The sequence below is a fragment of the Callospermophilus lateralis genome, chromosome 4 (genome assembly GCF_048772815.1).
Source record: "Callospermophilus lateralis isolate mCalLat2 chromosome 4, mCalLat2.hap1, whole genome shotgun sequence".
Classification (NCBI taxonomy): Eukaryota; Metazoa; Chordata; class Mammalia; order Rodentia; family Sciuridae; genus Callospermophilus; species Callospermophilus lateralis.
The window spans coordinates 146977384-147003198 of NC_135308.1; the positions used below are offsets into that span (position 1 = coordinate 146977384).

Sequence of the window (25815 nt, forward strand, 5' to 3'; positions counted from 1 at the left end):
CATGTTATATATATTACAAATGTTGTATATATTATAAATACAATATTTTATACATTTAATTTATTATACATATTATATATTTAATAAATATATAATAAATAACAAATAACTGTTGAGTATATTATTAAATAAATATCATATAGACTTCTATTATTAAAATTAGCAATGAATTTAGAGAAGGCAGAAACATTCCATTAATCAGATTACTTCCTTGATTAAAACATCTTTGGCTAAAAAAAATCATATCAGTATACATGACATACAAAACCCTTGTATAATCTGGCTTTCTAATTTCACTCCATTCTATTCTCTACCTAATTTCATTCCATTCTATTCTCTACTTCAGCCTACCCAATGACCTCCTTTCTGGTACTTTCTGCTCTTTCTAGCCTAGGAAATAGACTATCTCCTTCTATTCCAAAATTTATTTTCCTAACACTTCATGTGATCTGTATCCTTCACCTCTGCTCTAGTTTGAATCTGGGATATCCCTCAAAGACACATGTGTTAAAGGCTTGATTCCCCAGTCTAGGGCACTACTGGAAGGTGGAAGGACCTTTAAGAGGTAGGACTTAATAGAGGAAGTTAGAGGTATGCCCTTGGAGGGTCTATTGGGACCATTGCTCCTTCCTGTCTCTCTTTCACTCTCAGCCACCATAGGTGAGCACCTTCCTCTGCCACATACTCCCACCATGAGCCCAAAGACAACAGGGTCAACTGACCATGGACTGAAATCTCCAAAACCATGAGCCCAAATAAACCTTTGCTCCTTACAATTTTGTTCTCTCAGGCATTTTGTCACAGTGATGGGAAGCTGACCAATACATCCTCCTTCAGATTACAATTTATACATCACTCCTCAGAAGACCTTCTATATCACCATATATAAACACTCACACCCCACCTCTGGTTAACTCTTTCTTATCACTATATGTAATTCAGAATATATTAGTCAAATAAATCTGCTTTCAGGCTTATGAACAATTACAATAAAACACCCTTAATATTAGGTTACAGACAAGAGAAAACTTTGAAATATGCCTTCTCATATTTGATTTATGAAAAATTTATGAATATATAAAATTTTTACTCTTTAAATTGTGACACTGGTGCATCTAGAAAAGGTCAGATTTTTTAGTGTTCATAGTTGGATTCCCGAGACCATAAAAAATATAAAAATTATAGAACTCGTAAGTCAAAGGGTAAAGATACTTACAAAGACCTTATTTTACGTTGCCTAAGACCTTGATGGTCAAAGCTATGAGATAATGGAGTGAGTCCTTATTAAATAATAATAGAATTAATGAGAAGATAGTAATATCAATCTTAAGAGTATAAACCACTCGTTAATTTAAAAATGTATTCAGCATTTACTATATGCTAGGAATAACAACAAACACTTGGAAGAGAAAATAAAAATTAAAATATTATCCCTGAGTTCATAAGTTTATTCCAGTGGAGTTTTATTTAAATTGGAAAGAAGCAGGTAAGAACAGGTAAGGGTAGGAAGCTGAGAAGACAGAACCTTAATAAATAAGTAAGTAGCAGTAAATGTAATCTACAAGTTTGAAAGGTTACCATTAATGTATTACCATTATTATGTATTACTTAATTGGTAATACATAATAATGGTAATACATTATTTTGAACATTAGTTTACATGTAATTTGGTACTTTAACATCATTTGTTATTTAATTTCAGGTATAAAATAATTACTAAAGGATAAGTGATTTTGCCCTGGTGACTACTCAAACCTGTAGCCACAGAAGCAGAAAAAGAAAAAGGCAAATTATAATCACAACACTAAACTCTAAGGTACACAGAGTTGAAGGAGGTGGGTTTGGGGGAAGAAAGTAGGCTTCTGTACCAGATAATCTAAGAAACTACCATTTTAAAGATGTTCTAATGCAATGTGTACAAAATTACTCATTGCATAAGAATCACCTAGGGGGGCTGGTTAAAATAATCTACCTTCAAATATCTGACTCAGTAGGCTTAGGTGAGAAAGACACTTTAAAACACTATTCCAGAAAGCATAGAAGTATACTTTCCTTTTAATAGGAAAAATTAAGACAGGATGAGGAAGTCACTTATAATTATGGAATAACCTTTTGGTCTTGCCAAAATAAGTAAATGACTGAATGAGACATAATTTAAATAATAACCTGCTACTTGCTTAGTATAAAATCTGAGGTGTACACTATGGTAAGAACTCTAAACTTTTATCTTTACAACAACTATGCAAGCTATCATTATTACTATTTTTTTTAAAGAGAGAGTGGAGAGAGAGAGAGAGAGAGTGAGAATTTTTTTTTAATATTTATTTTTTTAGTTTTTCGGCAGGCACAACATCTTTGTTTGTATGTGGTGCTAAGGATCAAACCCGGGCCGCACGCATGCCAGGCGAGCGCGCCACCGCTTGAGCCACATCCCCAGCCCTCATTATTACTATTATTGTCACTATTCAGCTAATCTAAAGATGAGGGAACTAAAAAGGAATTGGATTTAAACACAATCTTTTTGAATTAAAATTCATATTCTCTATAGGCTTCAAGTTTAAAAATATGTTGAAGAAATAAAAATAATTTTTCAATGCATGGACTTACGATGATAATCACAATGATAGTTATGGTTTGGATGTGAGGTATCCTCCAAAAGCTCACATGTGAGACAATGCCAGAAGGTTCAGAGGAGAAATGATTGGTTTGTAAGAGTCTTAACCCAATGAGTGATTTAATCCCTTGATACATAGAGATTAACTGAGTGTTAACTGAAGTGGTAAGGTATGGCTGAAGGAGGTGGGAATTAGGGCATGATATTGGTATATATATTTGTATCTGGAGAGTGGAGTCTCTCTCTCTGCTTCTGATCACTGTGATGTGATCTGCTTCTTTCTGTCACCCTCCCCCACCACGATGTTCAGCCTCACCTCAAGCCCTGAGAAATGGAGCCAGCCTTCTATGAACTAAGACCTCTGAAATTGTGAGCCCTCAAATAAACTCTCCCTCCTCTACAATTGTTATGGTCAGGTCTTTTTAGTCACAGCAGCAAAAAAGCTGACTATAATAACAGTAAAGAAACGTCCAAAGTTTAGAAAAGAAACCCAGGCCAAGTAATAATGGGCTTACAAAATCAAGGGCTAAAAGGAAATCTTTTCAAGGTTGTAATACATTTATTACAACCAACAAGAATAGATTATATGAAAAAATAAAATGTAATTATTTGTGGTATTTTAAGGGCAGGATAGTTCCACTTTACTGGTATCTACTTCTCACAGGTTCTTTTTTTGTTTGTTTTAAAGCCTTTCATTTACTGTCAAATTCATTTCTTGAGTATTCTTTCCTTCTCTAAGACCATGCTTTTTGTTGTTAATTATTTGATAGCATAGGTCAGCAGCTATCAACTAAATGAAACTGTTGTGAAAATGTAAACAATCAAAAATTTTGAACTTTTAAAAGCACACATGGTAGAAATAAGAATTCCTGCAAAGCAAAATGAAGATAACATCATTTTTAAAAAATCTAAGTCTAAAATTGAAACAGATCACAGAGTATCTTTTTCATTTGCTGTTACTGACATTGATTCTATCATAGAAAATCCCAATCTTTTACCTGTTAGAGGCTGAATGAATTCCAATCTTCCTTAATCATGAACCAAATGGTTTCATGATAAAATATGTTAGGAGCATGAGTTATTTAAGTTTTTTTCTGAGTTACTAGCCCATTATTTTTTAGAATTAATTTGCTCTTCAAGGTGAAAACTTTTCCCTGGACACAGAGATAATGCTCAGCACCACTGACGAATCTCTTTAAGCTCAGGCTCTTGACTGATTTTCTTTGGCAATAGGCAGCAAAATGGGATTCTTTTATAATGGCAAGCTGTCCAAGGCCGTCACTTCAAACAAAAATAAGATTTCCAAAATGTACACCGTGAAATAGAATTACAAATTAGGTGCATTAGGCAAATGAAGGAGGTAAATGTGAAAATCCTAGCAAAAAGTGGTCAAAATTAACTTTGTTATTACCCAGAAAGTGAGGTTAGAAGAAAATGGAATTATTACTAAACTTTCAAGAAAACATTATAATGAGTTTCTGAGTTTAAAATATTGATTCTCAGGGAGATCATAATGGTGAATTCTTCTATTAGGAAGTTTAAGTTCAAGTTAGAAACTAACTTGTACTAAGATCAGTACTAACTCCAGAGATGGGAGTTCAAATCATTCCCACAGGGGTGAAAGGACCTCTTCCCAAAGGAACAGTAGGCTTATTATTGGGACGCAGCTCTTCTACTCTAAAAGGACTTATGATAAGTCCTGGGGTAATTGATCCCGATTATGAAGGTGAAATAAAAATTATAGTCAGTTCTCCAAATGGTATATCAGTAGTTTCACCAGGAGATAGAATAGCACAGTTACTAATAATACCAAGCCTACATGATAAATTTTCCAGTCGTGCTGTAGAAAGAGGTTCCAAGGGATTAGGCTCCACAAGTGTAGATTGGGCTATGCTGTCTTTAAATTTAGATTCTCGCCCCATGCTAAAACTAAATATTCAAGGACATGAATTTAATAGGCTACTGGATACAGGTGCAGATCTCAGCATCATCTCTCGTCAAGAATGGCCAAAACATTGGCTATTACAACAAGCCACTCAAATGCTTCGAGGCCTAGGAGTGGCAACTAATCCCCATAGAAGTGCAATGGTATTAGATTGGAAGGATCCTGAAGGATGTGAAGGAACTATACAGCCATATGTACTGGATCATCTTCCTATAAATTTATGGGGACGAGATGTCCTAGATCAATTAGGTTTGACATTAACAAATAACATCAACCAAAATGCACCCACTATTATGACTAGACAAGGTTTTAGGAAAGGAAAAAGATTAGGAAAACAAGAACAAGGTATAGCAGCACCAATACAAATAGATCAAGGAACAGACAGACATGGGTTGGATTTTCAGAAAGGGCCACTGAGACAATAAAAATTACTTGGAAATCAGAAAAACCAGTATGGGTTCCTCAGTGGCCCCTGACTAAAGAAAAGATACAAGCAGCCCATGATCTGGTCAAACAACAATTAGCGGAAGGACATATACAACCTTCTGTATCTCCCCATAATACTCCCATTTTTGTCATTAAAAAGAAATCTGGTAAATGGAGATTATTGCAAGATTTAACAGCCATTAATAATGAGATGGTTATTATGGGACCTGCTCAAGCGGGGATTCCTCAATTGTCTGCTTTGCCAAAAACTTGGTATGTTTTAGTTATAGATATTAAAGATTGTTTTTTTTTCAATTCCAATTCATCCTGAGGATAGTCCACGTTTTGCATTTACTATCCCTGCACTGAATCATGAAGGTCCTGATCAGAGATATGAATGGAAAGTACTCCCTCAAGGGATGGCTAACAGCCCAACTATGTGTCAAATTTATGTTAACAAAGCAATCCAGCCACTTAGAAATCAAAATCCTGAACTACAAATATTTCACTATATGGATGATGTACTATTAGCACACAAAGCTAAAACACATTGCTAGAATGTTATGCCACACTTACAAACTTATTAAAAAATTATAATCTAGAGATAGCAATAGATAAAGTACAATTAAATTTTCCAATTAATTATTTAGGAGTTCTATTATCCTCAACCATGGTCCGTCCACCAAAAATTCAAATACGAGTAGGTCAACTCAAATCACTTAATGACTTTCAAAAGTTATTAGGAGACATAAATCGGATAGGTATACCAACAGGAGAGTTGGGACCTTTATTTGATATCCTAAAAGGTCCATCAGATCCAAATTCACCCCGAATGTTAACGCCTGAAGCAAGAAAGGCATTAAAAACCATTGAAACATATATGGAAAATATGCATTTGGATAGAATTGATATAAGTTTGCCTTTCTTATTTATTGTACTACCAACAAAAAATATTCCTACAGGAGTATTTTGGCAAGAAGGTCCATTATTATGGATACATTTATCTTATTCTCCTAAGACTATTCTTACTAGGTATCCTGAGGCTGTAGGACAATTAATACTCAAAGGAATAAAAGCAGCAAAGGGAGTGTTTGGAATTTCTCCCAATAAAATTATTACTCCATATACTATGAATCAAATTGATGAGTTAGCTAATGAGTTAAATACTTGGGCAATAATCATGTGCAAATCTAATGTTTCATTTGATAACCACTTACCATCTAATCCTTTATTGTCTTTTTGGTCATCGCATCCTGTAATTTTTCCAAAAATGACAAGAAAAACACCTATCGGGAATGCTCCAAATATATTCACTGATGGATCAAATAATGGTACAGCAGCAATAGTTACACCTGATCAAACTTTTACATTTTTAGTACCCAAACAATCAGTTCAAAAGGTAGAGCTTAAGGCAGTATTACAGGCTTTTGTGATGTTTAAAAATTCTGTATTTAATTTATTTTCCGATAGTCAGTATATAGTTAATGCTATAGTATCCCTTGAAGATGCTGGTAGGATTTCCCCTTCCTCTACTGTTTTCTTTTTGCTTTCCACTATACAAAGTCTAATCTGGGACAGAAAAGATCCATTCTTTATAGGACATATCAGGGCACATACAGGATTGCCTGGAGCCCTTAGTTTGGGCAATGATTTAGCAGATAAAACTACACATGACATACATATTTTCTCTGCACTAGAAGAAGCTATAAATTTTCATAAAAAGTTCCATGTCAATGCTAATACTTTACAAAAGCGTTTTAAAATAACTAAGGAACAAGCTAGACAAATAATAAAACAATGTCAAAATTGTGTGACCTTTTTACCACAAGTTAATCTTGGAATCAATCCTAGAGGATTGATACCTAACCATATTTGGCAGATGGACATCACACACTTGCCAGAATTTGGAAAATTAAAATATTTACATGTTACAGTTGATACTTCTTCTGGATTTTTGATGGGCTCCCTTCATGCCGGAGAAAAAACTAAAGATGTTATAGCTCATTGCTTACAAAATTTTGCCATTGTGGGCGTTCCAAAACAGTTAAAAACAGATAATGCCCCTGGTTATACTTCTACCTCTTTTAAACAATTTTGCTCATCATTTGGCATTACTCATATAACAGGAATCCCATACAATCCACAGGGACAAGGCATAGTTGAAAGAGCTCATCAAACTATTAAAATGTACTTATTAAAGCAAAAAGAAGGAATTGGGAAGGGGTATATATTCCCCAAAGATAAACTTAAAATAACCCTTTTTACTCTAAACTTTTAAAATTTGGATTCATCAGGGCTTAGTGCTGCGGAAAGGCATATGTGTCCAAAAAATGTACATAAGCCCAAGGTACTTTGGAAGGATATTCTAACAGGACAATGGAAAGGTCCTGACCCAGTAATTGTCTGGAGTCGGGGGTCTGTTTGTGTGTTTCCACAGGGAGAACAGCAGCCGATTTGGATTCCAGAGAGATTAACTAAGGTCCTGACCCAGTGATTTCCTGGAGTCGGGGGTCTGTTTATGTGTTTCCACAGGGAGAACAGCAGCTGATTTGGATTCCAGACAGATTAACTAAAGTGATTTCTACAGACCAAAAAGAAGATGATTTAGCTCAAATCCATAATAGCTGATATCCAGAACTCCAGTTTGGTTATTCTTACATCTGCAACAGAACCAGAATGCTTTTTTCAATATCTATTTTATTATTGCCCTTTCCCATATCATGAAGTTCTATTTTGTTTTTTGAGCTCATACAGACCTAGGTTAATGTTTTGCTGATCAGTTCTATTTTTTGACTATAGAGTTTTTAAACATTGCAATGGAGATTTCACCTGTAAAAAGTTATAAGGCCTTTACTATTATGTTATGTGTCGTATGTATTATGTGTACACACTTGTGTTTTGTGTTATATGTTTGAATGTACGTATGTCCATATATCATATATGATGAGCGCTCATGAAAAAATGGATCCAAATAATTTTTTTTTTATTCATGTGATTTAAATGGTTTAATTTAAATTGGGTAAACAGCTGTTGAAGATTGTTTTAAAATGTGAACAAAAAAGGAGGTTAACAGATCTGTTTGTTTACTTTCACCTTTCCTTTTCATTATATTTAATAATTCTCTTAAAGACAATGTAAATTATTAAGAAAATTGTTTTCTTTTAATGCCTTCTGGAATGTTACATAATTTTTTCTTTAGCCATTATTGCCAGAATTCCTATCTTCATCCCAGTGCCAGTGAAGACAATGTAAATTATTAAGAAATTTGTTTTCTTTTAGTGCCTTCTGGAATGTTACATAATTTTTTCTTTAGCCACTATTGCCAGAATTCCTATCTTCATCCCAGTGCCGATGAAGACAATGTAAATTGTTAAGAAAATTGGGTTTTTTTAGTGCCTTCTGGAATGTTACATAATTTTTTCTTTAGCTGTTATTGCCAGAATTCCTATCTTCATCCCAGTGCATGAAGACAAAGATAAAACCAATCTACAGCTTCTGCAATAGCCATCACTGAACTGCTTACAGAACTTACCTGGACTATGTATCACTTGTATGCATTGTGAACTCACCTATATGCATTGTGAACTGTTGGTGCAGCGACTTGTGGTAGTGTTGGGGTATTTTTGCTGATGATGTCATCGGTGGTACAATTGGCTTGGTGTATTTTCCTCTCTTCTGCTTGTCATGATCGTTCAGCAAAATTTGGGGGCCAACAGAGGTGAGGCAAAGAACCTCACCCCCCTGCTGGTACAAAGACCTCCACACAGGTATGGCTGTATACTGGACCAGTAGTCAGTGACGGGTAAGATCCAATTACTATTGGACAACCTAAGGCAGGCACGGTCCCTAAACCACATGCTTGTTGAACAGAGAGGGGGAGATGTTGAGAGCCACAGCTGAAGGGGCTCCAGCAAACTTTCAGACTACCAGCTAATGATTGGCTCACAGCAGCCCCAACAACATCTAGAAACATCTAGCTGATTGGCTCCTCTGCGGTGATGCTCATTGGACTGTTTCCCTGCCCTTTCAGACCACGGAGCTGCTCATTGGGGGACTTTTTTGGCTCCGCCCATGCGAACCAGCCAATCGGCCTCAAGAGCAGGAGGATTGTGGGAGGAAGAGGCTGGGTTGGGGTGTGTGGCTTGTGGGAAGCCGGTGGTGGCAGTTGGGCTCTGAGGGTTTTTCCCTGAGGAGCTGTTTTGTTTGGCGTGTGTGGTTCTAAAAATAAAGTTAGTTTCTTTTGACAAGTGGCTCCTGAATTGTGCCCAGCCAGACTGCGGCAGAAACTATAAAGAGATCAGAAACATGAAAAATATAAAAGCAAAAACTGGCTGCAATGGTTAATTTGATTGGATTGAGAAGCTCATGATTAAGAGGTTTTTGGGTGTGTCTATGAGGGTGTGTCTGGCACATGGGATAGCTAATTGAAGTGGAGACCCTCCCTAAGCATAGGCAGCACCATCCAATACGATGGTGGCTTGGATGGAATAAAAATAGGAAGTACAAGGAAGCAGCAGCATATACAAGCTCGATTCTTCTTGAACAGGCTCTTGATTGCTGCTGCAGTTAGATATTGGACTTTCGCTTCTTCATTCTTCCAAAGTGGACTCTGCCAGTGATTCTTCAGGGAGTTTCCAAAAGTATTTTGTCCTGGACTAAGGTAGCACTATTGATCCCTCTTGTTGTGAGGCTTCAGCTTCTTAGAACTGTGTAGTTACTGATTCTTCCATCTCTCCAGCCTCTAGATGACCACTGTGGATTATCCAGCTTCTGGTCACGTGAGCCAACCCAACAAATCCCCTTTTTATAATCATACTCCTATTGATTCTGTTCCTCTAGAGAACCCTGACTAATACACTGGCTGATGTTGTATCTGCAGATTATATAAAATAACTTCACAATTTTTAAAAATTCAAAATATCAAACTTTAAATTGTTTGACACATTTACTACTTTGGATATTGTAAAAGAATATCCACAATATTAAGAGATATTTTATTGTCAAATATTTTATGAGACATGCAAAAAGGAGGATTCAAGATGACAGATTACAGCTGGGGTTGTGGCTCAGCAGTAGAGTGCTCACCTAGCAAATGTGAGGCTTTGGATTCGATCCTCAGCACCACATTAAAAAAAAATAATAAAATAAACGTGTTGTGTCTAATTACAATAAAAATTAAATATTTTTTAAAAATTCTTAAAGATGACAGATTAGAGGAAGACTGAATTGCTGGCTGCTCCATGGCTTAGGATTCAAGGAGAGGAAATAATGTTTCACAGTGAGGTGGATGAAAGAGTGATCTCACTAAAATTCAATATGGGACAGTTAGAGTGTCTTAGAAATTCAGAAATTTGGGTACACTGAACAAAGAAGAAAGCACATTAAAGCCAAGCCAGTTGCAGCAGTGGTAGTGGCAATGGTTCATTGCAGAGGGAAGGGATAACAGAGAGAAACACAACAAATGGACTTGTTATGGAAAAACCTAAGATCAAAAGAGTAGACCAAACTTAGCTGATTCAGAGGCTGCACCATCAACTAGTATTTAAAAAGTGTTCTGTATCTCTCAACTGGCAAACAAAGAGCTGAGATGGCAAACATCTTGAGGCAACCACACTGCAGCTTGCTGCTACAGGAGCCAGGAAATCATAGTAATCATTCCCATACAGTTCCAGAAAGTGCCAACCATGCAACTTAGGGTATACCCAGCCAAACATGAGTAAAACAGGCACAAAGACGATTGTCCCCAGGAGGATTCAAGTCAGAAAAACGAAGGGGAACCCAACTCAGCTTTTCCTTTGAGTCTGACAGTTCCAGGACCAACTAAAGTGGAAAAGGAATCTGAACAGGTGGGCGTGAATATACTCAGCAACCAAGTCTGGGAAGGTTGTGTTTGTGGGCAGCAGAGTGTGTGGAGGACAGTGAGTAGAATTCTTCAAAGACCCTTGAGATCCAGACACCTAATATAAATCAGCATCTCCCTTGGCATGTGTTGATCTAATGTCTCCAGAACAGATACCATCCAACAAAGCCCCTAATGCCTGATTAAACCTAAGCCCTAGTCACCAGAACTTTCCTCATAGAACTCGAACTCTGTAGCAGAAGAACCCTGGGAATGCAATGTTCTCATATATACAGACAAAACTCCTATTAACAATATTTCCCACTACATCCTACCTTATACTGGTGAGACGGGAAGCTAAGAGCTATTACAATGAGCTTTCGTACTACGCCACTCCAACTGGCAGCTTGATGAGTAAACCAAAATGAAGAAGGAGTTAAAAAGCCCCATCCATTACTGGCTCTCTCTTTCTCTCAGTACATAGCCCAAGAAGAAACAGAAAGAAAAAGAGTTGGGCCTAGACAGTGACCATCCATCATTCTTTTTGACTATTTTGACCACCACAGTGGATATGATTTCTTCATTTCTCATTAAGAATGTTTCTCCATTTTGTGTGTGTGTGTGTGTGTGTGTGTGTGTGTGTGTGTACCACATGTGTGTGTTCTTTCTGGGCTAATTGGTTCATGAACAAAAATATATTTTTCCCTCATTTTTAGCATTTTTTAAAAATATTATTCAGTTGTCAATGGACCTTTATTTTATTGATTTATATGCAATGCTGAGAAGCAAACCAAGTGCCTCACACATGCCAGGCAAGCATTCACCCCAGCCTCATCATTTTTAGCATTTTTTGATACAGTCATTTTCTTTGCTTTTTTGAGGGTTAGGGTTCTTTGTTTAGCTAGATATAGTTCATGGTTATTTATTATTTTGGGTTTTGACAATTGCTGACTCCACAATTCCTGCTTTTTTGTGTAATTATAGTTGTGGATGCCATAGTAGGAACCAAATATTTATTTTAATGCCATATATTGTTTGAATCAATTGTTCCCCCTATCCTGTGAGGTTATAGACACTGCTGCTGAACTAAACTCAGCCAAAAGGCAGCACACATTGGTCTACACAAAAATTAATGACAATCAAACTTCAGCTATACTTTAATACAAAGAATAGAAGTGACAAAAATAAATAAATAAATAAACAAGGCCCTGGGAAGGAATAGTTAGGGGTGAACCCTCAAATCCCACTCACGAACATACACTAGTATAGCAAAAACAGACAAAATTAACATAAAGCCTGTGGAAACCACCCCTACAAGGGGTCTCAATCTAGATCACTCTAGGATACTTTGGTAAGAGAAGGCTGTGTCCAAAAATACCCGCACAGAAGAGAACTATATTCCACAGATGCATAAAACCCAACAAAGGAATATAAGAAATATAAAAAAACAAGATAACATGACACCTCTTAAAGTTAATGATTCACCAGCAACTGACCCCAAATATAGTTTAAGCGCACAAAGTACCAGATAAAGAATTCAAAATAGTGATTATAAAAATGATCCATGAATTCCAAGAGAATATATAATTACAACTGAATTAATTAAAGAGGTCAGTACAGGCTATGAAGGAGAAATTGAATAAGGAGGTAGAGCTATTAAAATTTAAATGTTCAGTCAAAAGTCTCTCTAATAGAGTAGACCATGCTGAAGACAGAATCTCAGATCTGGTAGACATAGTAGATAGACTTGAACATTCAGATAGTATTCAAGAAAGAAAATGAGTAACCATGATCAGCATATAAAACAACTCTTGGACAACAGTAAGAAACCAAATTCAAAAATAATTGAATCTAGGAAGTTTGTGAAATGCAGGTTAATGGAATGGATAGCCTTTTCAGGAAAATAATAACAAAAAAATTTTAAAACCTTAAGAATAAGATGGACATCCAGATACAGGAAGCATTCAGAACTCCAAATAGATAAGATTTAAAAAGAACTTCTTCACATTACATAATTAAAATGCCTAAAATACAAAACAAGGATAGAATTTTAAAAGCCTCCTCAAGAGAAAAACATCAGGTCATATTTAGAGGTAAGTCAATCAGAATTACTTGTGATTGTCCAGCACAAACTCTAAAAGCCAGGAAGGCTTGGAATGATGTGTTCCAAGTCCTGAAAGAAAATACCTGTCAACCAAGATTTCTACACCCAACAAAACTATCCTTTGAAATTAAGGATGAAATAAAAATCTTCCAACCTAAGCAGAAACTAAATAATTCATGACTCCTAAATTAGCACTACAAAACTTACTAAAGAAATATTTCACACAGAAGAAATAAAAAACACATCCCAGAGCTCACATGAACAAATCTCATGAAGAGAAACTAAGCAAATAAGAAAAAAAATTAACAATTATAAATAAGTCGAAATGGTAGGAATTAATAAACATCTCTGTATAATAAAATGTAATTTTCTCAACTCTTCAGTTAAAAGACATTGGTTGGCAAAATGGATTAAAATCAAGACCAACTATACGTTGTTTCTAAGAGACTCACCTTACAGGCAAAGGCAGACAAAGGCTAAAAGTAAAAGGATTGAAATTGATATACCATATGAATGAAGCCCCAAAACAAGAAGGGATAGCTACTCTCATATCTGACAAAGTAGAGTTCAAACCATAATTAACCAGAACAGACAAAGGAAGGTCACTTCGTATTGGTAACAGAAACAATCCAACAAGAAGACATAATGATAATTAGTATTTATACCCAAAACTTGGGTTCAACTAATTATATAAAAGAGACACTACTTTAATTAAACCCTTGAATAGACCCCAGTGCAGTGACACTGTGTGATTTTTTAACACACCTCTCTTACCATTAGAAAGAACATCAAAACATAACCTCAATAAAGACCCTTTGGACCTGAAAAATATTATAAATCAAATGGACTTAACAGACATCTATAAAATATTTAATTCAAAAACAGCTGAATATACTTTCTTTCCAGCAGCTCATGGAACATTTTTCCAAAATAGACCATATTTTAGGCCACAAGACAACTCTTATAAAATACAAAAAAATATATATAATTCCTATCAGATAATCATGGAATAAAATTAGAAATCAACACCAAAAAATCCTACAGAACTCTAAAGGCACAAGGATTGAACAATACAATTTTGAATAACAAATGTGTGATAAAAGAAATCAGGGGGAAAATGTAAAAAAATTCTTAGAATCAAAACCAGTAAAAGGAAGAAAATAATTAATATCAGAGCTGAAATCAATGAAACTGAGAATAAAAAAAATACAAAGGATCAAAGAAACAGAGGTGTTTCTGTGAAGAGAGAAATAAGACTTATAAGTCCTTAACTAAATTAACCAAAAGCCAGAAGGCCAAATTAATAAAATTAGACCTGAAAAAGAAGAAACTAGCACAAACATCACAGAAATCCAGTGGATCAAAAATGTATACTCCAATAAATTGGAAAACCTAGAAGAAATGTATATTTTTCTAGACACATATGACCTACCAAAGCTGAATCAACAGGACATAGACCAATATCACAACAGACCAATAAGTAAGTAATGAGATAGAAGCAATAATAAAAAGCTTTTCAGCAAAGAAAAGTCCAGGGCCAAATAAATTCTCATCTGAATTCTATCAGACAATTAAAGAATAACTAATCCCAGGGCTGGGGATCCAGCTCAGTTGGTAGCATGCTTGCCTTGCATGCACAAGGCCCTGAGTTCAATCCCCAATACCACAAAAAAAAAAAAAAAAGAATAACTAATCCCAATGTTCCTCAAATTATTCTATGAAATAGAAAGGGATGGAACACTTTCAAATTCATTCCATGAGGCCATCATCACACTTATACCAAAACTGGAAAAGGACACATAAAGGAAGGAAAACTACCAACATTCCTGATGAAAATAGATGCAAAAATCCTTATTAAAATATTAACAAATTATATTCAACAATATTTAAGAAGACGTCTTGTCCCAGAGAAGCAAGGATGGTTAAACAAAAACAAATTAATAAGTATAATTCATCACATAGACAAAATTCAGGACAAAAATCACTTAGTCATTTCAATAGATGCAGAGAAAGCCTGTGACAAAATTCAGCACCGATTCATGATAAAAACACTAAAGAAACTAGGGACAGAGGACCTAAATATCATAAGAGATACTGAAGAAATTAGGGACAGAGGACCTAAATATCATAAGAGATACCCACAAACCCATACACACACGCAAAAAAAAAAAAAAAAAAAAAAAAAAAAAAAAAAAACCAAAGCCAACCTCATAGAAAACGAGGAAAAACTGATAGCATTTCCTTTAAAATCTGAAACAAGACAAAGATGTTCACTCTCACCACTCCTATTTACTATAGTGCTAGAAATTCTAGCCAGAGAAATTAGATAAGAGAAGGAAATAAAAGAAATAAAAATAGGAAAAGAAGATGTTAAATTATCAGTTTGTTGATGATATGATCCTATGTTTAGAAGATCCAAAAAACTACACCAAAATACTGCTAAAGCTAATAAGCCAATTCAGCAAAGTAGCAGGTTACAAAACCTACATATAAAAAATCAGTAGCTTTCCTGTATACCAACAATGAACCTGCTGGAAAGAAATAAGGAAAATAATCCCATTCGAAATAAACACCCCCCCAAAAAGAAACTAAAAATAAATCTAACCAAGGAATTGAACAACTCTACAATGCAAACTATGAAACACTGAATATATACATTGAGGAAAATACTAGAAAATAGAAAGACCTCTCATATTAATGGATAAACAGAATTATTATTGTTAAAATGGCCATTCTATTAAATGCAATATACAGATTCAATATATCAAAATACCAATGACATTCTTCAAAAAACTAAAAAAAAAATACTCCTAAAATTCATTTGGAAGAATAAAAGTCCAGAATAGTCAAAGTAATTCTAAGCCAAAAAAGCAATGCTGGAGGTGTCACAATACCTGTATACAAATTGTATACAGAGTCACAGTAACAAATGACATAAAAAGACACATAGACCAATAGTACAGAAAACAAGAGACCAACATACATCTACAGTCATTTGGTCCTAGACAAAGGTGCCAAAAAGACATTGAAGAAAAGCAGCCTTTTTAACAAATGGTGCCAGGAAAACTGGTTATCCATATGCAGAGGAATGAGAGTAGACTTTTCTCTCTCACCCTGCACAAAATGCAACTCAGAATGGATCAAAGTCCTAGAAATTAGACCAGAAACTATACAAATCCTAAGGGAGAAAATGGGTCAATACTCCAGCATATAGGTGCAGGCAACAACTTCCTCAGTAGGACCCCTAAAGTTCAGGAAATAATGCCAAGGTTTAATAAGTGAGATGGCATAAAATTAAAAATCTTCTGCACAGCAAAGGAAATAATAAGAATGTAAAGAGAGAACCTAAAGAATAGGAGAAAATCTTTGCTAGCTAATCTTCTAACAAAGTATTAATATGCAGAATATTTACAGAAATCAAAAATCATAATACTAAAAATGAAATAACCCAATTAATAAATGGGTAAATGAATTATACAGACACTTCTTAAAAGAAAAATACTACTGGCCTATAAATATAGAAAAATAATGTTCAATATCATTAGCAATTAGGGAAACACAAATCAAAACTACACTGAGATTTTATCTCATACCAGTCAGAAAAACAGACATCAATAAAACAAACAATATCAAAGTAATAAAATTATACAACAGTGTAAAGAACACTTTTACACTGTTGGTGGGATTGTAAATTCATACAACTACTATGGAAATCAATATGAAGTTTCCTCAGACAACTAGGCATGAAACCAACATGACCCTGTTACTGCACTCCTTGATATTTATCCTAAAGAATTAAAATCGACATACTGTAGCGATACTTGCATACCCATGTTTATAACAGCACAATTCTAAATAGCCAAACTATGGAATCAGCCTAGGTGTCCATGAAAATGTGATATATATACACAACTGAATTTTATTCAGCCGTAAAGAAGAATGAAATTATGTCATTTGTCAGAAAATGAATGGACCTTGAAACCATTAGGTTAAGCAAATAAGTCAAATTCTCTCATCTGGAAGCTAGAAAGGAAAAGAAAAGTGGGGGGGGGGTGATCACATGAAAATTAAAGAAAGATAAGTAGAAAAAACAAAGACACTAGGGGGTAGGAGAAGGAGAGGGAGGAAAAGTGCCGGGGAGGGATATTGGCCAAATTATATTATTTGTGTGCATGCAGTAATATGTAACAACAAATCCCACCGTTATGCACAAAAATAATGCAATATTTTTTTAAATATGGAGAAAAACCAAAAAAAAGAACATGCAGACTAAAATAATATGCATCATCAATGGGGTACATTATAATATATAAGAATCATTATAACTTGAGAGAAAAAAAAACAACATGTTCAGTGAAGTCCATTTTCCATATGATTAGATGAAAAAACTGCCTCAAAAATAGTCCTCTCAATTACAGAGAATTATAAGAAGGAATTCAAATATATTAAGGAATTTAAATATTAATAATATAAGTAATGAAACATAATTTCCTTTATTCTTATATTAATTTCCTTTACATATATTGGCAGGAATCAAATATGGTATTTGTAGTATGATATTTCCTTGTTATCAGTGAGAAACATAAATTATTACATAAGAAAGATATAACATGGCCTTAAATACTAGTGATTTGAAGTTATGAGAGAGTTGATAATTTACTTTAACTAGGTATTTCATTTTGTCTTCAAGACAAACTGGTGAGGCACTCATCCTTTGAAAAATCAATGAGTTACAAAACAGTTCATCTTAGAGCTCTTCTCACAGATCTGCATCAAAATGCAGGTCTCAAACAGACTTTTTCATGATTTATGTCCTGTTGTATCAATTCAATAAAAGTTTAGTAAGTATATCAGAGGGAGCTATACTAAAGATACACACACACATACATTAATATTTTCCATCATCAAGTAGTTTATAAGCAAATTCAAGAAAGACTATGCATAAATAATACCAAGCAGATTACAGAATTTATACACAGACTTATAAATATAACATAATGATATCTGATCTAATTCTGGGTCTGAACAGAAAGATTTTAAAAGGTATTGTAAAGAATGGTTTTAAAAATGGTTTATAGAAAAAAGAATTCTATACAGATAAAACATTTTGAACATAGAATCAAATAAGTAAAGACAGTCATGCTTGGGAGTATCCCATTTTCCTGAAGCATTATGTTTATCTAAGACATTATTAAAAGACAAAGCCACAAGCCAGGTACAATGGCACACACCTGTAATCCCAGCAACTCAGAAGGCTGAAGCAGGAGAATCATGAGTTAAAAGCCAGCTTCAGCATCTTGGTTAGGCCCTAAGCAACTCAGTGAGACCCTGTCTCTAATAAAATATAAAAAAGGAAAAAGGACTGGGGATGTGGCTCAGCAGTTAAGTGGCCCCGGCTTCAATCCCTGGTACCAAAAAAATATAAAGCCATAAACAAATACTGCAACTAGAAATTGAGGGGCTTGACTTTGAGTTAGAAGTTCACATTTAATTTTTACAGGGAGAATCAATGCTAAGTTTGAGTAAGACAATGACAGGATCAGAACTGCACTTAAGGCGTGTTCATTTGGCAGCAGTGATCAGAATAAATTGGAGCAGATGGATATATAAGTGGCTCTTGCAATAATTGAGATAAGAGGTAATGAAAGTCGAGGGCCACAAAAATGTCAGGGATGATGAAAAGGTAAGAGAAAGTCAATCTGGACAATACTAAGAAAAGGCAAAATTACCTAATGATTAGGATCATGAATTTGTAAAACATTAAACCTAAATTCGGATCTTAGATTTACCTTTCGGTAGCTTAAGTTGTTTTATTTCTAATTCCCAAATTGAGGACTAAATACAAAAACAAAAAAGCTGTCTTTGGGAATGTTGAGAGGAATAAAGAAATGTTTTTATCATGCTTTTACAATGCCTAGTACCTAGTTAAAATTGTGTGTTTAATAAATGCTAGTGTCCAGTATTACAATTGTTTTTCAGACATCATAGTTTGCTGTTTATTGACTTTTAGTGGCTGATTTTCACTGATGACTCACAGAGAAGCTGCTGTAACATAAATATCCCAAAACTTTTTTTTTTTTTTGAGATTGAATCTTTCTATGTTGCCCAAATAGGTCTTAAACTCCTGAGCTCAAGAGATTCTCCTGCCTCAGTTTCCCAAGTAGCTGGGACTACAGATAAGCACCCTCATGTTTGACTTAAATATCTCCCAAATTTATATGAACTACCCTCCCAAAATAAATCTCTTCCATCTTGTACTTATACTAATGATTTTTTAGAAATCTAAACATAGGATTTTATATTATATATATGATATTTTATATTAATTCCCACTGAATTCTGTGTTTCTATCTTAAGCTTATAACTTTTAGATGATTTATCATGTAAGTTCAATATTTATTATATTATATATTCCTAAGATGTCCAAATTTGATTGAGACATATCTTTTTCAAAGTAAAATATTAAGACCAATCCAAGAACCAAAAAAAATCTTTTTTAACTAAATAACATTATCTGTGAGTTTTTCCCCATATTTTTTTACTGGTGTATTACAGGTACACATAATGGTGGATTTGTTGTTACATATTTGTGCATGCACATGATGTAACAATATATTTGGCCAAAATCATTACCCAGTATTTCCCTTTTCCCTCCCCTCTTTCTTCCCTCTGGTACCTTTCCTCTACTATCTCTCTTCCATTTTCATGAGATTTCCCCCCCCAACACACACACACTTTCTTTTCCTTTTTCCTCTCTAGCATCTACATATGAGAGAAAACATATAACCCTGGACTTTCTGAGTTTGGCTTATTTCCCTTAACATAATAGTCTCAGTTCTATCCATCTTCCTGCAAATGACATAATTTCATTCTTTTTTATGGCTAAATAAAACTCCATTGACTATACCACATTTTCTTTATCCACTAGTCCACTGATGGACACTTCAGCTAGAACCAAATATTTGAAATGCCACTTAAGAAATCCTGTCTACATAAGCATTGATGAAATCAACAAGTCTGAACAAAGTCTATAAAACACAAAAATTAAAATGGCATGTCTTTAGCAGCACAAAAAAAAATAAAATAGCTATTTTCTACAGCTGACAGAAAAGTATAGTAATTTTGTTTTTAACTGATGAAAAGTTTTGGAAATATCAAATAATTTCTGAAGGTCACCCAATAGGAAGTAACTGAACGGGCTTGTAAAACCAAGTCTGCAACTCACAACCTCATACCTTAACTCTAAGACTATTTCCTCCCTAAGAAAGCTGAGATTCTGTGCTTGGTAAGAAAAATCTCTCCTTGAATTCTGTAATTCATCCCAAAATAATTAAACATGTTTTGCACTGCTGATGGTTTATTTACAAGAATATATGCACTTTTACATATCGTGTTTGTTGCCCTTTTATTCACTTATTCACCCAATGAACTTTGAGAGATCACCAAATGTAATGCACTGTGTTAGGCAGGATAAGATGACATATCAATTAAATAAAGATCAAACCATAGAGGAGTCTATAACAAATAATATATAAATGTATACATCTATAAGACAAAGCAGAAAAAGATATATCTTGAAATGTAAAAGCAATTGTGTTAAAAGTTCAGAAGAATATCTCAAAAATCTACCTAGATTCACTATAGTTATAAAAAGTTCTTACTGAGGTGAGTGTAAAGACAAAAATCTAACCATTCTGATTCCAGATTTTTTACATGTAATATATGTGTGTGTGTGTGTGTGTGTGTGTGTGTGTGTGTGTGTATTTTAGAACATCTATGTACTTCATATTGTTTCAAAGTATTACCACAGATCAACAGAATGCTAGTTCCATGTATTCCCTGATTCCTGGAAAATCTGTTAGGAGAATCCAAGGCTTGGCTAAATACCTAGCAGCCTTGAGTCACAACTTTCAAAACCTGTTTAACTATATAAGACATGACTTGTTGGAGTTAAAAATTATCTTCTGAACACCATATCTAATGAGATAATAGTTTGCACTGCTTAGGAATTAACTCCACTATTAAAAAATAATTCAATATGCTAACGAATCAGTTATAATCCTTTAAAAAAACCTCACTATTTATATTTTAGAATATTCACTTTCAAAGGAACTGTTTCTTACAAGAACTGGAAAAAAAACAGTCATTAAGGACTCTGAAAATTCTAAAATTGGTACTGATCACAAGCTCTAGAAATTGAGTTAACATGTGTTTGAAAGCAAACTTTGTTTCAGAAACACCATTTGTTTTTAGAAAATCTAATTTTACTCTATTGATGATTTTTGCACCAGATTAAGTATATTTCCAAAATCAGGAACCCTTCCTCTGGAAAGCACTCTCAAGATACTTTATAGAAGCTTAGTATAAATGTAGATATTTCAAGGTGAATCTTGAAATCCTGACATACTAAAATACAACATCTCATACTTCAAAGGGCTGAAATGTAATTACAGATGTTATGGAGGGAAAAAAAAGGGAAATAGCAAAAAAGAAGTGTACTGGCTGTGTGATACTGCAAAAAAACAAAACAAAACAAAACAAAACAAAAAAAAAAACACCAGTGCAACCCCTTTTAAACCAAATGTTCCAGATGCTGCTTATGTCCAGGTTCTCTCTCAGGAGAAAAAAAGCATTCAGCATTTCATCCTGCAAGCTTCTTATTTATTTCTTAGAGACACGGGGTAGTGAGGTAAAAATGCTTTTTCCATTTTAAATCTAAGATAAAAAGTTTTCCTGAAAACTAGATCAAATCTGCCCTAATGTTCTTCATCAGCTTATCTTTGGCACGATGAGTTCACATCTGAGAATTGCATACTTTGTTTATACATGTGGAGAGAAAAACAAACATAGGGCTTGGGAAAACAAATGAAGGTAACAGAAAATTTTTCCCAATAATTTTGTATTCTTTCAAAAACCTAAATTTCATAAGCTAGTAAAGAATGTGAAGATATTTATATTTCTTCAAAATCTACATTCTTTATTATATAATGTCCTAATCCAACTTAGAAAATGGATTCATATGCATATTATAAGAGTATTTAGAACAGACTGCTGGATTAAAATGTGTGTAAGACAAAGGTACTTTTAACTTGAACTGGCCTTTACATTAAATACAAAGCCGCTGATTGAATAAATTCAATTGTAATAAGAATTTAATTTTAAATTCACTTATATAGTAAAACTGTTCCAACTACCACCTTAATGTTAATACTTATAAAACCAAAGAAATCCGGTACAAAAATAAAGTTCTTACATAAGATGGCTGATTTTATATTTGAATTCCTGACTCAGAGTGCCCTCTATTGGAAGAAAAGAGGCAATAAAAGTTACACTGACCTAAGAGCAAAAATACTCCCCAAATTCAAGTCACACCACTAGTATGTAAACACATTTGTGAATAACGGGAATGCTACAAAACATGTTTTCCATTCATTTTATCTCATCTGAAATAATTTTGGAATTATTTTTCATATTACAATGAACAAGCCTATATTTAGTACCATCTTAAACACTGTGAACTTGGAAAGTCATTATAGCTCTCTGTGTTTCCACTTTCTCATCTATAAAATGGGAAGAATACTACAATCTCAGTAGTATTTTGAGTTCTCAATAAGTGGTAGGTATTATCTTTACTTATCCAACTTTATTTTCAAGTATTTTCAAAACCAATTCTCATAGTAAACCGTTCTCTTCAAATTATATGCTAATTTTTTTCTCTATGATTTTCAATACGTTGTCTTTTAGGCTGAAACCTCTCATTCATTCCAACACAGGTATAAGGCACATTTCTCCTTCCTCCAGGACTCCATTTTTGTCCCTCCTTACCCATAAATGTAGCTTTCAATGAATACCTATAAATCTTCACTTATCTCTCCCTTAAAAAATTTTTTTTTTTCCTTTGGCCACAGGATACCTTACAATAAGAAATGTAGCTGGGAATTTAAAAATTGACTCTGATTTTAATCCTCATATGCCACTTACAATATGAGTCATTTCCTAAATCTATAACTTCACTGTTAGGATTGCTTAATAGGGCCTAAATTATGTACAGCACTAGAATAGGAAATACCAAGTACCCACTAAATGTCAAATGGTAATATATATTTGTTTTATATGTTGGTCTTAACTGTATTGAAGGCTCTGTGAGACAGGCATTTTGAAATCAAGAACCATATTTCATTTTGATCTTAGAAATCTATAACTCCAAACACAGTAATAACCATCTATATTAAGTGTTTCATTAAGCTTCCTGCATTATTTGAGAGGATAATTCAAAACAATATTCCAGAAACACATTTTTGATGAATGGAAATAAATATATACAACTAAAAAGGGAATAAAAACAAACAACACAGGTTATAGGGAAAGGCCAATGTAATTGGATTACTTTCTAAACATTCAATAACAAGTTTCTAAAATATTCATCTTCTGAAAGGCCAGTTCCATTGATGTCTTTTATCTGCCCAAAATCCCTTAGATTTTTCTCATTTCCTAAAAAATAAATACCAAAATTCTTAGCCTGACATTCAAAATTATCTATGACCTAACCTTACCTAGCCTTCTAATCTTATCTTTCATCTTTCCCCTTTCTAAATTCTACTACTCCAAATAAATAAATACTAGCTGTTAATATCATATATATTATCTGCTTTTCTGCCTTGGGTGTCTTTTAATGTTTTCTATGACAACAGTTGCAAAAGCACTATAGGTTGTCATAGGAACAAAGAAAGGGTAGTGTAGGAACATATGGGTTCAAATTTCAAAGAGTTAAATTCAATTTATAAACAATCCTTCTCTTGCCACTATCATGATACAGTCTTCTGCTTATTTAAAAAAAAAAAAAAAAAGCCAGAAAAGATTTTGGCCATCTCTTCCCCAAACTATCACCTTCTCATTATCAAAAGATCCTCCTATCACCTCCTAAAAGTTTCTATCATGATCTCCAAACAGAATGCACAGACCACAGAGAACATAAAATACTGATTAACAGAAAAAAATTACAGCTTCTATTCTTCTATTCCTTGCCTTCCTCATTTTGAATTTACTGGATAATAAATATCTCATAATTCACACCATATATTGTTAGGATAGTAATAGGTACACATAATTTGTAAACAAATACGTTAGGGATGTGTACCCAAAATTTCTTTACTAAGGGTATATACAAAAAAAAAAGGTTTAGAAACCACTGATCTAAAAAATTAGGATTTTTGGAATAGCTTGAAAAGTTTTTGTAAGTTTAGAAATAGAGAGCAAGAAGATACCAGTTTAGAGAAATATTTAGAGAGTGAGAGTCTGAATATAACAGACATAAAATATCTAATATATTAACAGATATAAAAATTCAAGCATCATGCATCAGTTTTGCAGGACAAACGTGTTTTAAATTCTAAGTAATAAATATGTTTTAATTTATAAGTGACTTTCAAAAAATGCTAAAATGCAACTGATTTGTAATTTCAAGATAGATATCATCTATTTTAGATTTCAAATGGAATTTTGTCTAACATCATAAGCATTTCATTAATATAAAATTTTTATTTTGTAAAACCTGTAAGTATTCATGTAAAAATTACTTTTTAACTATTCATAAATAATTTGGTGGGGTGGTTAATAATATGATGCCTTACAAAATACAGTGCAGAAAAAAAAAGGAAACAACAAAAAAAGGCAGGCATAGGAGGTAAGTTTAGCCATGGAACTAGATTAGCAAATGTATTCAGGGAAAAAGTGTCATAACTTATTTAAGTAACTACATGAAATAAATGTTCTCAAAATAGATATGGATAGGGGTTGGGGCTGTGGCTCAGCGATAAAGCACTTGCCTGGCATGTGTGAGGCACTGGGTTCGATTCTCAGCACCCCATTTAAATAAAGGTCTATGAACAACTAAAAAAATTTATATATATATATATATATATATATATGGATAGTCATTACGCTTCATACTCTTTTAGTTTTCATAAATAATACGACATACTTAACACAGTCTATTATTGGCTTTTGTGTAAAGTATAAAGTTTCTCTAAAGTTCTAAAAGTAAGTAAATGGTTTATATCATAATAATGTATTTTCTTTACTACCAGTAGATACTATCAATCCTTCCTCTATAGGACAAAAGTAGATTTATAAATCTTAACTTTAAGTTGATTGATTCTCTACAGTTTTGCTTGTTATTGCAGGTATATAAAAATCCATCATGAAGGCTGGGGATGTAGTTCAGTGGTAGAGCACTTGGCTAGCACATGTGAGGCACTGGGTTTGATTCTTAGCACCACATAAAAATGAATAAATTAAATAAAGGCATTGTGTTCATCTACAACTAAAAAAAAAATTTAAATCCATAATGAGGGCTGGGATTGTGGCTCAGCAGTAGGGCAGGCGCTCACCTTGCATGTGCAAGGCCCTGGGTTCGATCCTCAGCACCATATAAAAATAAATAAATAAAACAAAGGTATTGTGTCCAAATACAACTAAAAAATGAGTATTTAAAAAATCCATAATAAACAAGAATCTCTAACTCATACTTTAGATTCTGAGCTAATAAGGTAGAATCCCCTTGGGATTTGCAGATTTTTTAAATATACAGATTCAAGTTGCCACATCTTTCTCCTACTATGGAATAAGAAGTGACTGAGGAGCTAGACACATAGCTTGGCTCTCTCAATCTTTTTGAAGAGGGATTAGACTTTTTTAATAGAGAAAATGGGGAATATTGACAAAGGGAATTTTCTTTGGGAACCAATAAAATTATGCTTAATAAAACTAAATGAACATAGCTAAAGAAATTATGACTCCAAGTATTATGAGAGTCTGACAATAGAGAGACCATCACAAACTATAAGTTATACATCAAAGCATTTCTTCCACTGCACATTCAATGAGCA

General features: G+C 33.8%; 1 protein-coding gene across 6 annotated transcripts in view; it reads right to left on the minus strand.

The window, feature by feature from the left end:
• Positions 1 to 25815, minus strand: part of Anks1b (ankyrin repeat and sterile alpha motif domain containing 1B) — a 1098518-nt gene that overhangs the window by 860732 nt on the left and 211971 nt on the right. The gene's annotated exons all lie outside the window — the stretch shown is intronic.